At 42.3% G+C, this 17,756-nt stretch overlaps 1 protein-coding gene across 3 annotated transcripts in view; it reads right to left on the bottom strand.

Moving 5' to 3' along the window:
• The window catches only part of PHF2 (PHD finger protein 2), a 198,563-nt gene that overhangs the window by 81,368 nt on the left and 99,439 nt on the right, over positions 1-17,756 (bottom strand). The gene's annotated exons all lie outside the window — the stretch shown is intronic.

The following is a 17,756-nucleotide window of genomic DNA, read 5'->3' as shown; positions in this document are numbered from 1 at the left end:
TAGAGCTTCATTCAATTCAGTCCCAAAATGTCATCTTTGGGCTAAACTGGCTAAAACATCAATAGAGGCTTACCTGGATGATTTTTAAATTATATAAGAATCCAGGGCTTTTTTAGGAGAAAAAGCCCAGAAGAGACTCATTTGCCCCCACAGACGGAAGAAAGAGACACAAGGGTTTGGGTAACTAAAGGGCCACTTTCTTTCTTTATTAATATAACAGCAAGGGCTATAAACATAATAGGCAGCACGGCAGGGCCAGGGGACAAAATACTGCTCCCCTGCTGCATGACGGGCGAGCCACCCTGCCCCTAGGTATAGCCAAATGAATGGTTCGTACCCAGCTGGCATAGCAAAGGTCATGCTCTGGAGTTCCAACCCCAGCTGCACGGTTGGAGGGTGGATCAATCCAGGCAAACCCAAGGCAGTCCGCTTCATCACTCAACCAGTCCGCACGGCCCAGGAATGATTTAACTGGACCCCATGCCACAAAAACTGGGGTGCTAATGGAGCTCACCAAGCTGCATAACGGAAGTTAGGCAAAAACCCAGCCAACCTAAAAGTGACCAACCTACTTAACCAGCTGCACCCCAGCCAATTCCACAATCCCTTCTGTCAGTAGTGTGAGGTAGGCAAAAAACACATCTTACCATAGCCAAACAGGAAGATATGAAAAAATTCCTACCCCGTCCCACATAATAAGAGCAACCAGCTGTCGCCCCCACTGCACCAAGGGCGGGAGGGTGGACCGAACACAAGGCGAAGATTGAAGGAGCAGGAGCGGAGCTAGCTGTTTGGGCGTATAGCTCCTTCCCCAACTCCCATCATGCCCTGCCCGCTCTTCCTCCTCACGAGGAGGCAAAATGGCCCCGTCGGCATGGCTGTTCAGCCTGCCTCCAGTGGGAGCCGCATTGCCTCCATAGACGGAAGAAAGAGATGGACACAAGGGTTTGGGTAACTAAAGGGCCACTTCATTTATTTATTAATATAACAGCAAGAGTTATAAACATAACAAGCAGCATGGTAGGGCCAGGGGACAAAACATCCCTCCCCTGCTGCATGACGGGCGAGCCACCCCACCCCTAGGTATAGCCAAATGAATGGCTCGTACCCAGCCAGCACAGCAAAGGTCATGCCCTGGAGTTCCAACCCCAGCTTCACGGCTGGAGGGCGGATCAATCCAGGCAAACCCAAGGCAGTCTGCTTCATCACTCAACCAGTCCGCATGGCCCAGGAATGATTTAGCTAAACCCCATGCCCCAAAACTGGAGTGCTAATGGTGCTCACCGAGCTGCATAACAAAAGTTAGCCAAAAATTGGGGAGGGAAGGGCACCCATGCCGGCCATGCTAGCAAGGCGGCCAGCTGCAAACCACCAGGCACTCAGCTGCTCCTCGCCGCTCCCCTAACGCTGCGGCGGCTGCAGTCGAAGTCCACCACCACCAGGAACCTTGCGAAGCTTCCACCAGCAGTGGCGTTACCAGCCACCGCTGCAGCAGCCACACTCCTGAGGTGACAAAATCGCTGCTCCCGGACGACACCAGCCAATACATGAGGCCTCGGACGACGCCAAGCTGCACTGAAGGCAATAAGCCTCTGCAACCGCGGCAATAAGCCTCTGCAACCGCGGCAATAAGCCCCGCCCCCTCAATGAGCACCAAAGGTCCTGGCTGGAAGGAAGAGGCAGCATTGAATCCTCTCCATCAGAGCACAAGGCGAAGACTGAAGGAGCAGGAGCAGAGCTAGCCGTTAGGGCGTATAGCTCCGCCCCTGACTCCCATCATGCCCTGTCCGCTTTTCCTCCTCACGAGGAGGCAAAACGGCCCCCATCGGCATGGCTGTTCAGCCTGCCTCCGGTGGGAGCTGCATTGATATTAGGCCACAACCCCTGATGTCACCATTGTTTCACACATTGTTTCACACATTGTTTCACACATTGTTTTTCTGCAAAAAAGCCCAGCAGGAATTCACTTACGTATTAGGCCACAACCCCTGATGCCAAGCCAGCCAGAACCTGGAAAGCCCATGCCCACTAAGAAACTGAAATTGCTAGGACCAATACAAACTCGGGGGGGGGGGATGGTAATTAAAAGGAGATTGATATGTCTCTGAAGCCATTAAGGCTTTTAAGGCTAAAATAATTTCTCACATTTTGTTTGGGACAGGCATTTGGATAAATGAAGTTTCTGAGTCTCTGGATTATACTTTTTCACTTTCTGCACCAATTGACAAGACTGCCTAGCTCTGTCAAAGGAACTACCTTAGAACAGAGTTTGCACAGTGCTAATTTGAGTCCAGGGCTTGGATTGCTGCCTTTAAGCTGAAGATCCTTTTTTCAATACCCCATGCGCAAGGAGGGCCCAAGGAAGACAATTTCAGAAGTTCCTGGGAAAGGTGTGTAGATAATAAGCTTGAATGGCTTGGCCTTTCCTTCATAATGCTCAGGAATATGGATTATTAGGAAGCATCAAAGCTGATCAGAACAAGGTGACTGACATTGTCCATTCCAGTACACTAATTCATGCAAAGTGTATATGCTCCACTTCTGCACTAGGGATCCCTCCTTCCGGGGCTTTTTTTTTTTGCAGAAAAAGCCCAGGAAAAACTCATTTGCATATTAGGCCACACACCCCTGACATTTATTTTTTTTATTTATTTTATGATTTATATCCAAGTGGCTCAGGGCGGCTAGTGACATCACCATTGTCTCACACAGGGCTTTTTATGGAAGAAGCCCAGCATGAGCTCATTTGCATATTAGGCCACACCCCCAACTCCAAGTCAGCTGGAACTGCATTCCTGTGTGTTCCTGCCTCCCTCTATGACCCTCCTTTCATATTTGAAACTTCTTACAATCCCAAACCACAGGCATGCTTTTATGCTTGCCAGATTGAATGTTTTGCTGACTGGAGAACTGAATTGACAATTTGCTAAAATCCCATTTTCAGATCATTTCTGTGGCCATGTATCCAGTGCATCAGAGTCTGTTCTTTTGTGATCAACAGACTCTCTCCAGGGCAATTTTGATTACTTCTATTCTGTCCAGATATCAGCTTCCTGTTGAGTCCTGGGTGCTATCCCTATTGTTAGCATACTTTGATCCAAAAATAACTTGATATGTTGCAAAATATTTTACAATAATGAACTTCTTAAAATGCTACTAAAACTAGTATTATCCTGACGACCTTGTGAGAAGTTGTATAGGTCCACTGTTTCATTTGTTGTTGTTCAGTTGCACAGTCAAGTCCGACTCTTTGCGACCCCAAGGACAAAGTCACTCCAGGCCCTCCTGTCTTCCACCATCCTCCAAAGTCAGCTCAAATTCATGTTTGACTACATGGACTTTTGTTGGCAGGGTGATGCCTCTACTTTTTATTATACTGCCCAGGTTCGCCATAGCCGTCCTCCCAAGGAGCAATTCATCAGGAACGCTGTCCAGCCATCTCATCTTTTGCCATCCCCTTCTTCTTTTGCCTTCTGTCTTTCCTAGCATCAGGATCTTCTCCAGTGAGTGCTCCCTTCTCATTTGGTGGCCAAAGTATTTGAGCTTCAGCTTCAGCATCTGACCTTCCAGGGCACAGTCTGGGTTGATTTCCCTTAGGACTGACTGATTTGATCTTCTTGCAGTCCAAGGGACTCTCAAGATTCTTCTCCAGCACCACAGCTCAAAAGCATCTATCCTTCTGCGCTTGGCCTTCCTTATGGTCCAACTCTCACAGACATACATAACTACTAGGAATACAATTGCTTTGACTATACGGACTTTTGTTGGCAGGGTGATGTCTCTACTTTATTATACTGCCCAGGTTCGCCATAGCGTCCTCCCAAGGAGCAAACGTCTTTTAATTCCACTGTTGTATAGGTCCACGTTTTATCCAACATATTTTAGAATTTTGTGAGATGCATGTATTTTACTGTTCCATATTTTGCCTGTTGCCTGTTCCATCATGCTTTGTAACATTGGTTTTGTTTTTTTAACATGTCCATATGTATTGGTTTTATGTTCAAGACCTTTGGTCATAAAAGCTTAATAATAAAAGGAAGAGATTCCCCAACCTAGAGTTGGCAACCTTAACTGCATCAGATGGTAGTGGGATATTGCATGAAGTTTTATCCCTTCCATGCAGCTCTGATTTGAACTGGGTCTCCACATAGTTTCTACTGGCATTTTTTAAAATGCTGGCAGGGTGTGATCCCAGATCTACCAGTATCTCAAGTAGTCTTTTCTCAGTAAGTCTTATTGCATAGTAAACGTGGAATGATAGGGCTGCATGAAATATACATACATGATTTCTTAAAATGCTGATAATAAGGATGCTTGCCACTTATTCTGTGTATTCAGCAAGCTGGTGGTGAAGAGGTGGTAAAGTTTGTTCATTGATCAACTACCATTAATCACTATTCATGTGTCTTACAGAATTCATAGGGGACAATATGTGATGGTATTCGTGTGTGCAACAGACTAGAGACTGTGTCCTCATTTAGCTTCTAACATCAATTTTCAGATGTGTCAAAGGAAAATATAGCTATAACAAAAGGACACAGTACAATCCCTTTCAAGAAGTGGAATAACAAGACTAAAATTAGAACCCACGCGTACAGTTTATGCCATCACAGTTATGTAGCATGGAAAGTGCCAAAATTTTGACTTTTATTTTGTAATGGAATTGCCTCTTTATTGTATTTGTATGTGGCCTGATTTAAATGTGCTGTTAGAGGGGCAGAAGAATTTACCCGCAGCACAGACTTTGCATGGGTCCAGGATCTCATTTGAACTGGGCTTCAATCAATGCAAACCAGCTACAAGGTGCTTAGTTAGTACACTGTTAATACTACGCATGCTTAGTACTTGAATGTTGAGATGGAAGGCAAAGCATACATAACTCCTTTGCTAGGGTAGCAGCACGGTTTATACGAGATGGTGGACCTGAACAAACTTTCCATTGTAAATTATTCTGTCCCACCAGGACCTTGTTTAAATCAGGCCTAACAACACAATGAGTGACTTTAGTTTGGATAAACACTTTCTGACACTTATCAAATGGAAGAAAATTTGAGGGTAGAGGGAATAATGCATTCATTAAAATGAGCTCTTTCAAAAATTGTATCAGGCAATTTATTTTTAGGGTATAAACCAATCAGTTTACAAAATTGATTCACCTATAAAATGAGCAAATTGCTTGGTCTCAGATTTCCAGGACTACCAATCCGAAGGATTTTTTGGTTACTTATTGGAAAATGTTTACCCACTTCTCTCCCCAGCAGGGACCCCGAGCTGTTTAGATTGTTCTCCCTTCCTCCGTGCTATCTTCACAACAATTTTATGAGGTAGGTTAGGTTGGGAGAGATAGAAACTTCTCCAAGGTCACATAGTGAGCTTCCACGACGGTATATTTATTTATTTTATTGATGGGACTTCTATCTTGCCCATCCCACCAAGGAAAGCTCAGGGTGGGTAACAACATTAAAAAACATATATATTAATCCATTAAAATCCTAAACCATCAAATAATAAATTACAATTTAACATTAACACAAGATGACAATATTCCATAACTCTGCTCAATTTTTCTGATAACGGTTGATATCACAGATGTTCGAAACAATAAGCAGCAAAGCCAGGTCAATATACAGCAGATGGGCAAATGGCAGCCCCTGGTTTAAAAGATGCCTGTCTAGTTTCTACTAGGGCCAGGGCCTTTTTGGCTGTGGCACCTATCTGATGGAATGAGCTCAGGGCCCTGTGGGATCTATTGCAGTTTCCACAGGGCCTGTAAGATGGAACTCTTCCTTCAGGCTTTTCTGTGAAATTCAGTCACTGATTGGCCGATCTTAAGGCTCTGCAAGGGACATATGGGGAGGGGAGGTCCCACAGGTATGTTGGTCCCTGGCCATTCAGGGCCTTAAAGGGCAAAACCAAGACCTTGAACCTGAATCAGAACTCTACTGGCACCCAATGCAATCCACAGAGAACTAGCCGGATATGAGCCCATAAAGGTGCCATCATCAGCAGGCATGCTGCTTTGTTCTGCACCAGCTGTAACTTCCGAGTCAAGTGCAAGGGTAGGTCTGCATAGAGTGAATTACAATAGTTCAATCTGCAGTTGGGGAGTGTACACTATGTCCATACCACTAGTAAAGTACTTACAACCTAATTCCAGAGGGGCAGCCATGTTAGTCTGTTGAACGAAACAAAGGTCCAGGGGCACCTTTAAGACTTGTATTCCAGCATAAATTTTCACAAGTCAGAGCTCAGTTTTTGAGAAGCATGGAGGATACATTCATAGCAACTGAAAGTGAGCTCTGCCTCACAAAAGCTTATGCTGGAATAAATTCTGGCATGCAGTCCCCCTCTTCATTACAGCTCCCATGTGTTGCTTGGGATTTTTCCAGTTTTTTCCATGGCACACACACCAGCACCTGGTTATTAATGGGGATGGTGTTGCTGGATGAAAGGAAACCACAAAAGAGCTTCTTCCAAGAGTACAATGTTACAGGATGCAAGCCATAATACAATATCATTCAATGTAAGGATTTACAGACTTTATCTGCTGACAGCTCCTTGAAGACTGTTATCAGCAAACGATTCACAAATCTACAGACTTAATAATGTCTCCAAGGGACAACCTTCCTCTCCCCAAACGATCCAAGAAATACATTCTTAACCAATGAGTATTCCTTCTTCATAAGTAGTTTCCCCAAATTTCATTACATCAAAAGTATTCTGAATGTCATAAAAGAGGAAGCAATTGTTCTAAAATATAGTCAACAGGATAAAATTGGAAATGCATAAAGGTAAAAAAGAGAATTGCTTTTATATTTGACATCTGGAAAGCATCCATCATGGAATGTGTGTACCAGTATCCTTTTTTCTACAAAAAAAAGAAACTCCTCCTACATGTTGTATAATAAGAACTGCACATTTATTTGTCTGGAAAATCATGCAGTATGTAAACAAGTTGCCAGATAATGGAGGACACCTAATTTAGTACAAGAAAATTACACTTTCTAATTAAGGCTGCATTCTACATCACATTCAAGCAACATTAAGCCTGCCATGTGCAGGAGGAGGGCAGCGTTTTACCATGCTCATGCATGAGCTTCATACCTCCCGTACCCTTTTCACATGGATTCACCTTTTTAAAACTAACTCCTGTTATCAGTGATATATGAATTCAGGCATGAAGGTTAGCTAAAAAATATAACATTTCTGGAAATTCTGAAGTCATTTTTTAAAGGTTTTTGTTTGTAGTTTCAAAGTAAAATGGAAATTTGGGGCAAATTTAAATATACAAATTGATCAGTTTCTTATTTTTTCTATTTCACATATTTATGAAATTTAAAAGTATTAATGCCTTATACTGCAATCTTAAGCAGAGTTATACTCTTTTAAGACCAGTGGCGTCAATAGATGCAATAGATGCAATAACTCTACTTTCCATTGGGGAGTTTTCTACAAGAAAAAAAAATACATATACCTACTCAGTACTAAAGAAAGAGAATAGCGAATTGCTGTACCTGGGGTTGCCAGGTCCAACTCAGGGGAATATCTGGAGACTTTGGGGGTGGGGCTAGGAGGCTTCCCCATTCCAAATAAATAAATAAAAATACAGCAGTGTAGTTTCCCAGAATACAGTTTTCATTTACTCTTTTCCCCCACCAGGACCTGGCAAGCCTAGCTGCACCATATATCTTATTAGCACATGTATTTTAGGATTTTTATAATCTCTGAGGCAGGAAAAAAAAAGTAAATTTTAAAAACAACACAAAATGTTGGAGTAAACAGAACAAACATTATTTTGACAGAAACAGTCTCATACAGTCCTAATATGACCAGCTGCTTATTTGGATATTGAGTTAAATTTTGTAACACTTAATCGTTTTACTTCAACAGTATATTATCAGAATACAAAGTAAAATTAGTCAAAGGTAAATAGTGCATATGTCCTTAAAACTACTACATATATCGACAGTCAGGGGTGGAATTCAAGCAGGAGCTCCTTTGCATATTAGGCCACACACCCGTGATGTAGCCAATCCTCCTCGTAAGCTCTTAGAGGATTGGCTACATCAGGGATGTGTGGCCTAATATGCAAAGGAGCTTCTGCTAAAATCCCACCCATGTCTACAGTAAACCCAAGAATTATCATTATATTATAATGTAGATCATCTTACATTTCAAGCACATCTTTGTTTTGCATATTCTGAGTAAAACTTTACATTAAATATAACTTTACTGATTCCAAAAAATAAAATATTTTAGAGGAATTTTTGAGTGTTTCCCAAAATTTTCAATTTTTCCACAGAGAACTTTTTTAAAAAAAGTACTCTGGGAAAAAAAACCCTTCCATTGAGTCTTCACATCTTTAGGGGTAATCCAAGTTAGTTTCTCCTCCACAAACTAAGCTGCTATCCAAGTTTAAGTCCCTCTGTATCAGGAAACAAATTCCAGTTAACCCTGCCTGCCTATGTCATACAAAGTTGGACTCAGCATTAAACCAAGATTTCTTAATCACAGTCCATGGAAAGAAGGAAAGGGAAGAAGCAAATCATATGCTTGAACAAGCTGGGGTTTTGTGCATTAAATTTTAATGTTGGCTTGATGTGACATCTGAATGCAGCTGGACAATCTTATTTATGAAGAGTTAATACATTCCTATATCTATCCCTATCAAGCAGATGTTCAGTGTTAGTAAAACACTGTGCTCAGCACTTGAAAAAATAATCCAATAGCTTTGTTCAAACATCATACAAAATTCTATTTATAAAGAAGCACAATGGAATGGATCCCACCTAACATTTCTGTAGACAAAATGGGGGATGATTTTTACCAGTTCCACAACCCACTGAAGACTTCCAACTTTCCTTCATGCTATTCTTGGGTGATCGCCATCCCACGGGAGCAGCATTTTGTAGGACATTTGGGGCTGCAGCAGGAAGAAGGAAGTAAGAATGTCATGCTCTCTTGCCAGAAACCCCTCATCAGTGGTAATTTTGGGTCAGATTCAAGCCTATGACTGATATTTTAATTGGGAGTAAAACACATGCTTTATTATCAAATAGCAAATCTGTATCACTAACCATGGTTTATAATAGTTTTGTAAACCACAGTTTGTGTCAATTTCAGTCTGATGCGATGTCAATATGAATTGTTTCCTGGCTGTCCCACTTTTGCAATATTATTTATAACTTAGAAAATTAATATACTGATTGATTGATTTCTTCATTTATAGTCCACCTTTCATTCAGAGACTCAAGGCAGATTACAATATATAAAAGAACAATTCAACCAAACAGCATTAAAAAATCCAATAAACAATGCAGTAGGGCTAGGATTATAGGGGGGGGACTGTTTAATGTATAACATACCATAATTAAAAAAAAATATATTACAGAGGTAAAATACTACATTTGCTAGGCCCCCTTACCTTACCGACAGGGGTCTTTAGGCGGTGTTCTGGGGAGTGGGTCGGGATGTCCCACCCCAAATGATGTTTTGGATCAATAAACCGGAAGTGGTCCAAAACAGGATCTGCAGCCATTTGAGTGGTTCCTAGGGAGAAGCAGAAAGGGCCACTCAAATGGCTACCAGACATTTCGTGGCCAGTTTTGCTTCCCCCCATCCCTGCTTCTAATTGGCAGGAGAAGGCAAAACTGATCACTGAAACGGCTTGCAGCCAGGTTAGGCTGTTAGCCTGTTAGCCTAAGGGTCAGAGAAGGCTTGCAGCCACTTGAGGGATCCCTTTCGTTTCCCCTAGGGAAAGTGAGTGGTCACTTTTTGCTTCCCCACTAAAATGGCTGCTCCAAGAAGGCATTTCTGGGTTTTGGGGCCATTTCTGGTTTTATTGAAAGTGGCCTGAAAAACCTATTTTGCAGTGGGATTTTTCCCCACTGGCCAGCTGGCCGGCAGCGAAGAAGCCCTCCCTAAGTCGGCAAATCTCCTGCTTGGACTGGGAGGCTGGGACTATGGATGTGAAAAAAAAAATTCGGTTGTACACGGATTCGGAAATATACGGGGGGAAAAATACAGAATCCCGTATACTTCTGAATTCCGTAGTCAGAATAGCCACAAATACGGTAGATGCGTGGCTATTTCCGAATATACGGCCCTCACCCAGGTGCCAGCTTCCCTGCCACAGAACACACAATCCACAGATGCCAGCTCTCCAGCCCTGCCCCAAACAACACGGGGAGAGCTGGCCAAGCACAACAAGACTGTTGGTTCTGGGTCTCTCACCCAGGTGCCAGTTTCCCTGCCACAGAACACACAATCTACAGATGCCAGCTCTCTAGCCCTGCCCCAAACAACATGGGGAGAGCTGGCCAAGCACAACAAGCCTGCTGGTTCTGGGTCTCTCACCCAGGTGCCAGCTCCCCCCTCCCAAAACCAGAGCCAGGAAAAGGGACAACAGGAAAAGGCCAAGAAACTCAACTGTTAAAAAGGTGGCCTTTTAAGCAATGAAAATTAGGCCAATCAGCCCCCCCCCCCCACAAGAACCAGAAGAGAAAAGGAACAACAGCAGCACAACACAGCAGCAACAAATCAAACACAGAATCCTTGTAAAACAGTAAAAAACTTAACTTTTAACAATACAGGAACAATACAGGAACCCCTCCCCCCCCAAAAAAACCCTTCATCCTAACCCCAAGAAATCCAAGCCACCCAAATCATGAAAAGTAAAAGGACACTGCACTTTTTAAAAGTCCTCACTAAAGTAAGATATGGGCAAATTGGAAAAAAAACCCACCCCAGGCCCCCTCCCCCAGCAGAACCCCCTAACCCCAAATAAGCTACCCACCACCCAAATCTGGATAAGTAAAGGGACTCTGAGTCTTAAAAAGTCCTTTAACCAACTAAAATAAAAACAAGAACCCCAAGACTGTCTTACCTTAGACGTTTTCTCTACTCCAGGCAAGTCTGGTAAGGCTGAGACAGAGCAGCAGCAGCTGAGGCCAAGGGCCAGCACAGCACAATCTCTCTCTCACACCAACACACACCAACACAGCAGCAATGGAGGAGTCCAGCCAGGCAGACTCCTTAAAAAGGATCTCTGGCCCTACAGAGAGCAGTTTCAAAAAATAGCACTGCTCTGTGATTGGCCAGACAACAGTGCTTACTTGGATACCCCAAGTAAGCAAAAGATCAAAAGAACAACAATGTTGCTGATGGCTGGGGGATCAACTACATATTAGACCACACATGGTCTAATATGCTGAGTTCATTTTTTTTATTTAATTAAAATATTTCTATGCCACTTTTCCACTCACTGCAGGATCCCTAAGGTGGTGAACATTTTCATGACTCCAACAAGGCCCATACAAATATCAGGGATGTCTAACTGAGATTTGGATTTCATTTCATTTTTTGTTAAATGCATTTTTATTTCAGTCATTATTAGGGTTACAGGACTAGATCTCATGAAAAGAGGTCTCACATCCTCCAGGATAGGGATGTCAGCCTCCTGGTGGGGCATGTGTATCCCCTGTAATTACAGTTCACCAGACTACAGAGATTGGTTCTCCTGGAGAAAATGGTTACTTTAAAGGACTGACTCAATAGCACTGTACCCTACTGAGGTCCCTCTCGTCCCCAGTGTCCATCCCCAAATCTCCAGGAGTTTCCCAACCTGGATGTGACAACCCTGCCCCCCCCCCCAATCCTGCCAGGGGGACTGGTAACCCTACTCCAGAGGAAGCACTGCAGGGGGCCAATTTGGGCTGCAGGAGGAGGTGAGGGAAAGAAAGTCAGTTCCCCTAACAGAAATTACTTCAATTGGTGGAAATGTTCTATAGGACCCATGCCATCTGCTTTTCATTGGTTTAAATGGGAAACACATTTCAATGGAAAATGCAGAAATGCTGTAGCTTCCTTGTATTCTATTTTATTAAGACTGAATTTTCAGTCAGGGATCCTGTCTATCTAATTCCATACACATAACTCAAAAGAAAGAAATCATTTGTGCCTTTAATATCTTTGTTTTCCATTTTTCTATCCCATTCTGGTGCCCTCTCCTGTCAGCAAGTGAAGACTTTTTTGTTTTATTTTGTTTTTGGAATTCCACTGGGATCCTCGCCCTGACCAATGTTTTAATTGCTACTTTTAGGTCTTTGTGTGTATTTTAGCTGTCTAAATTGTTTTAATGATGTGTGCTTTTGGAAGGTGGGTTTTAATGGTTTTTAAATTTGATTTTATGATGTATGTTTGTTTGCTAGCTGCCTTGGTGACCCTTGTAAGAGCAGAAATGTGGGATATAAATTTTGAAAAATAAAAATAAATAATAAACTAGGATTAAAAATTTCAGAGACTTTACCTCTCACTTCAAACACAGAAGGCAGACAGCATTACAGAGCAGTCAGCCCTGGCTGGAATAACTCAGAGCAGGGCTCCTTCTACATTTTATAGGGACCTTCCCTGCTACTGAACTTGATCTTGGGAGAGTAGGCTTTTAACTAGGGTACCAGCATCAATGCCCTGACCTGGATAGCTCAGGTTAGCCTGATCTTGTTAGATCTCAGAAGCTAGTCAGTACTTGTGGGGAGACCACCAAGGAAGTCAAGGGCTGCCATACAAAGACAGGCAATGGGAAACCACCTCTGAATGATTTTTGCCTAGGGTCATCATAAGTTGGCTGTGAATTGACAGAAAGTTACACATGTGCTTTAAACACATACACCAGCAAGACTGCTTCCTACCACAATGCTGAAGAACAGATGAAGGGAACAGCACCCCTGCCTTTGTCTTAGATACATACCCCCAGACAAATAAGTATATACAAACGCTGGGACATTGGTGGAAACAAATTTAAGTTCTTTGCTTAGATTTACAGAGAAGCAAACTATTAATGTATATACATTAAATATGAGTATTTATTTATTATTTATTTTATACTTAGCTTTCTCCCCTTTGGGAACCCAAAGTGGCTCACATCATTCCTCATTTTATCCTCACAACAACCTTGGCAGAGTGTGTGTGACTGACTCAAGGTCACCCAGCAAGCTTCCAAGGCAGTGTGGGGATTTAAACCCAAATTTCCTCTGACACACTTGCCACCACACTCACACTGGCACCGAATAGTCACATTTCTTGAGTACTTGTGTATATCCCCAAATAACCATTGTAACACAAGACAGTGACACTAACAGGCAATACAAAATTAGAACTACTACTAAAAGAGAGGGGAACAGGGAAAAACACACACACTAGCTAAAAATGAGCAAGCTTGCAGATTCATTGCACTTGTTCACATGCAAGTCAGTTACAGTAGTATAATAGCAATGCTGGTGGCAATGAGAATGTGAAGACTCAAAGATAACAGAATTTGCTTCAGCAATGAGATGCAGGAAGATGCTGGAGATGGATGCTGTGCATATAAAATCCAGAAAGCCCTTCTCAAGCCAGCAACAATGAGTGGAGTCATGTGATACAAGCTGATGCTTCTGAGTTCCCACAGAATTTGGTTTTCTATATCATAATGGCAATAAGGAGAGAAACATGTTTGCCAGATTTTATTAGTTGTTAATACATATCTCTGATCTCTCTCTCTCTCGGCTTGACTTCGTGAACGAAGATTTAAGAAGGGTGCAGTAGTCCACGTCTGCTGCAGGCTCGCTGGTGGCTGACAAGACCAATGCGGGACAGGCAGATCCGGCCACAGTGGCTGCAGGGAAAAGTCTGATTTGGGGTTGGTGCTGTAGCAGTGCGATTCTTCCTCAATCTCCTTTTGTCCTCAAGACCAGCTATGCATGCGTTCTCAAAGGAAGAGACAGCCTGGTGGATGGTGTGCCTCCATGCTTTGCGATCTGAGGCTAGGTCAGACCACTGGTGATGGTTGATGCGACAGGTGCCAAGGGATTTCTTCAAGGAGTCCTTGTACCTTTTCTTTGGTGCCCCTCTATTTCGATGGCCGGTGGAAAGTTCGCCATACAGAGCAATCTTGGGAAGGCGGTGGTTTTCCATCCTGGAAATATGCCCTGCCCAGCGCAGCTGCGTCTTCAACAGCAGTGCCTCGATGCTTGTAACCTCCGCCCGCTTGAGGACTTCAGTGTTGGTCACAAAGTCACTCCACTGGATGTTGAGGATGGTGCGAAGGCAGCGCTGATGAAAGCGCTCAAGGAGTCGCAGGTGATGACGGTATAAAACCCATGATTCGGAGCTGTAGATATCTCTGATACAGCCCATACAACAACCTCCACAGCAACTGTAACTGGTTAGAGCAGTCAGAGAGCCTCCAGAATGTACAATCTTATCACACCCTGTGCAAACCCATCACACTCTGTTCCTGGCAAGAAATTACAACTAGGGATGGGCACAAACTGGTCCACAAATCATGATTCATGCACGAATCAAGCCAATTTGTGGTTCATTTTGAACCGTTTTGGCCCTTGGTGATTGGTTTGGTTCATTTTTGTAGCTCATTTTTCCCGACAGCCTGACACTGTTTCAACCAATTTCTAGGCAATGTGGGGATGGGCTTCTGGGAGCCTAGAAATACTCATAGCAGTTGTCCATAGCTTGATTGGCAGCTCTGGGTGCCAATCACAGAGCTCTCATTCTGCTCTGTGGGAATAAACTCTGCTGCTTTCAGTTTGCTGCATGAACAGTTAGTTGCTGTGAGAGCTGAAGCTGAGCTTTCCTGGGGGCACCTGCTTTGGGCAGTATAACTTGGACATTCCAAATCCAATATTCGGCAAACTTGGAGGGTGGGTGCAGGAGAGCCTGATGAAGGCTCCCATTGAGTTTTACAACTAACATGCCAAATGAAGGAAGAGTGATACATGTAATAACAACTAATATTTGGCAAAGATGTATCTCTTCTTATTGCCACAAACCAGTTCAGGCAATCATACGAATCATGAACTAACACAAACCAACATTTCCTCAATTTGTGCCCATCCCTAGTTATAACTATTCTGAGCAATCACAACAGCATCAACAATCTCAGCAGCTGTGGGGAAGGGCCTGTTTGGGCTCAGAACACCACCACAAGGTGACGAAGGGATCCTACCTCCCCCACACATGCCAAGCCATTTTCCAATGCCAAAATATCACTGAGGGGGATTATTTCTCCATTTCTGCTGTTCCACATGGAGCACATGAAGCGGCAAAAATATGGCTTGGAAGGGAAAGCAGGGGACTTTTTTGTCCTCTGCAGTAGTGTTCTGAACGGGCTCTCCTTTATTTTGTAAAAGCCATTCCCCACATTTGCTGTGTGCCTGCAGGGAACATGAGCTGGGGCTGAGAACCCAGCTCTTTAAAAATTTGTACATCTAGCTTAGCACTGGGTCAACTACAGTGCAACAGGGATGCAAGTTTTCCCCTTGTTACATTTTAAAGCCTCTTAGTAACACATGATATATCAAGTTCATGGATATGGGCAATCTTGAATAGGCTCATACTTTTTAAAAATTGTCTATAGATTTGTATTTCTGATAGGATGTTGCATGAAAAAGCCAATGAGACTGCAAGTATGCTATATGATTAAGGCAAGATCTCACTAATATTTATGACATTATTTATATGACTATTATTGTGGATTTTTCAGCATAAAAATCCCTTTCCCTTTTTTTCTTGATCTACAATCCTGGAAGATAACTGACTTTGTGCAACATATTGTTGCAGCCAGATTTTGTTGAGGAATGGGAAGCCAAAATGTGCTTAAGGCATTCAATATTGGATTTCCCCCCAAAACATATTTGCCATAATAATTGGTATGTTATACTTGTCATCGTCTTAATAAAGTTTATCCTTTCTGTTTCTGAGCACCAAAATGTTCCCTCCATTTTTAAGGGGGAAGGGGGTCTTTACTGAGTTACCAAAATAGCATTCTTCTGAATGTGACTGATTCCAAAGTTCTAAAACATGCTGCAAATTTTCTCCTGCCACACCTCATCAATATTTTGTGGACAAGTAGCACCTCAACTCTTACACTAAAATAATAGACTCCCACTCCCCAGAAAAAAAAATCTGATGTGGTGACACCTTAGATTTTAAGTTTGCATCCTGCTAATGAATTTCTGCTATAACTGTCCATTCGTATTTTAAGTCATTAATTCCAATGAGCTTTAATTTCTGAACTATGAGAAATTAAATATCATAATACATTTGCTGAGTTTTTATAGAAGAATCTCAGCCAAGGACCACAAAGAAATTAACATTTTATCTCCTACAGGGAGGTCATTACTGACAAAGATTATTTTCTGCTACGTTGCTCCTCTTTCAGATAAGTTATTCAATTGGAAAATTGTTCCGTTTATATATGACTTATGTGACCCATTCCCAATGTGCATTTTTCTCTAAGAGACTAATGTTTTTGGCTCTAAATGCACCTCCAGGAAGGTGAATATGTAGACCTTTCATCATATTTGTATTGTTTGTCTTAGCATAGCCTCTTGCCTTATGGCAATGTAAGCTTTTCTCTGCTACATTTCCAACCATGATCCAAACTATGTTTACTTAAAAACACATCCCACTGATTCTGAGTTAATGTGCTTTGGATTTTAGTTTAATCCTAGGTATATTTACTGAGTCCAGTGGTGCTCAGTCCCAAGCCACTGCATACAGAGTTTCAAACATGAATGCAAATCACTCTACTGCTGCACACCAGATTACTAGTTGTTGAATGTATAAACTGATTCCATTGAAAAACACTGACAACTGAATTCAGTTCTTTTGTGCAATGTTACACCTGTTGTGACCTATTGTTTCATCACTTGATATTACAGTCATCAAACAACGGACATGTATGTTTGAATCAGTTCTTAAGTTGAAAATTTGTAATGAAATGGGTTTTAATCAAGTACTGTTTTATACATTTCTTAAAAATGATATTCCACCTCTCCAGAATCCCATTTATTTCAGTTAAATCTCCTTTTTAATAGAACAAAGTTTAAGTCCAGTGGTATCTTTAAGACCAACAAAGTTTTATTCAAGGTATAAGCTTTTGTGTGCATGCACATAAATGTTCTCCTACATGTTTCTCAGTTTTGTGATCCCTGATGTCAGATTTATGTCCATTTATTCTTTGGCATAGTGTTTATGATGTTTGATGTATGTACAGAACCAACAGGCACTGTTGGCACTTAATGGCATATACAGTGTTTAAAAATGAGCAAGTAAATGAGCCTGAGATGGTGTAGTTGATGTTGCTAGGTCCAGTGATTGTGTTGGTTGGGTGTATGTGGCAACAAAGTTGGCATCTGGGTTTATTGCAACCTCTGGTACCAGTGTCCATGTTCAAATTAGGTGTTCCATTAGTGTGGGTGAGGAGTTGTTTTCAATTGGGGGACTGTCTGTATGCAAGAAAAGGTCCCCCCCCCCCCAGTACTTGTGGAAGGGAACTGTCATATAAGGAAAAAGTTGTTTGTTGCTGATGATGTGTTGAACTGTTTTGAGTTGAGAGCTGTATGTGATCACTAGTGGTGTTCTGTTATTGTCTATTTCTGGCCTGTATTGCAACAGTTCTTCTTTGGGTACCATTCTGGCTTTGTTGATCTGTTTCTTGACTTCATTAGGTGGTAGCTGTTTTATAGCAAAGGAATTTCAGAAGCAGACTGGAACAGGAGATTGCTGAATTACAAATTATTACAACACTCAGGACAATGGAACACTCAGGGCTTAATAGAAATATTGGTTTCTTATCTCTCTACACATGCTAAGTTTTATTCAAGGTATAACCTTCCATGTGCATGCATACTTCTTCAAATAACTTGAATAAAACTTAGTTGGTTTTAAACGTACCATTAGACTCAAACTTCCTTCTT

This window comes from Heteronotia binoei, chromosome 5 (assembly GCF_032191835.1).
Source record: "Heteronotia binoei isolate CCM8104 ecotype False Entrance Well chromosome 5, APGP_CSIRO_Hbin_v1, whole genome shotgun sequence".
NCBI lineage: Eukaryota > Metazoa > Chordata > Lepidosauria > Squamata > Gekkonidae > Heteronotia > Heteronotia binoei.
The sequence above is the reverse complement of the archived record's forward strand: the minus strand, read 5'-3'. Positions and strand labels throughout refer to the sequence as shown.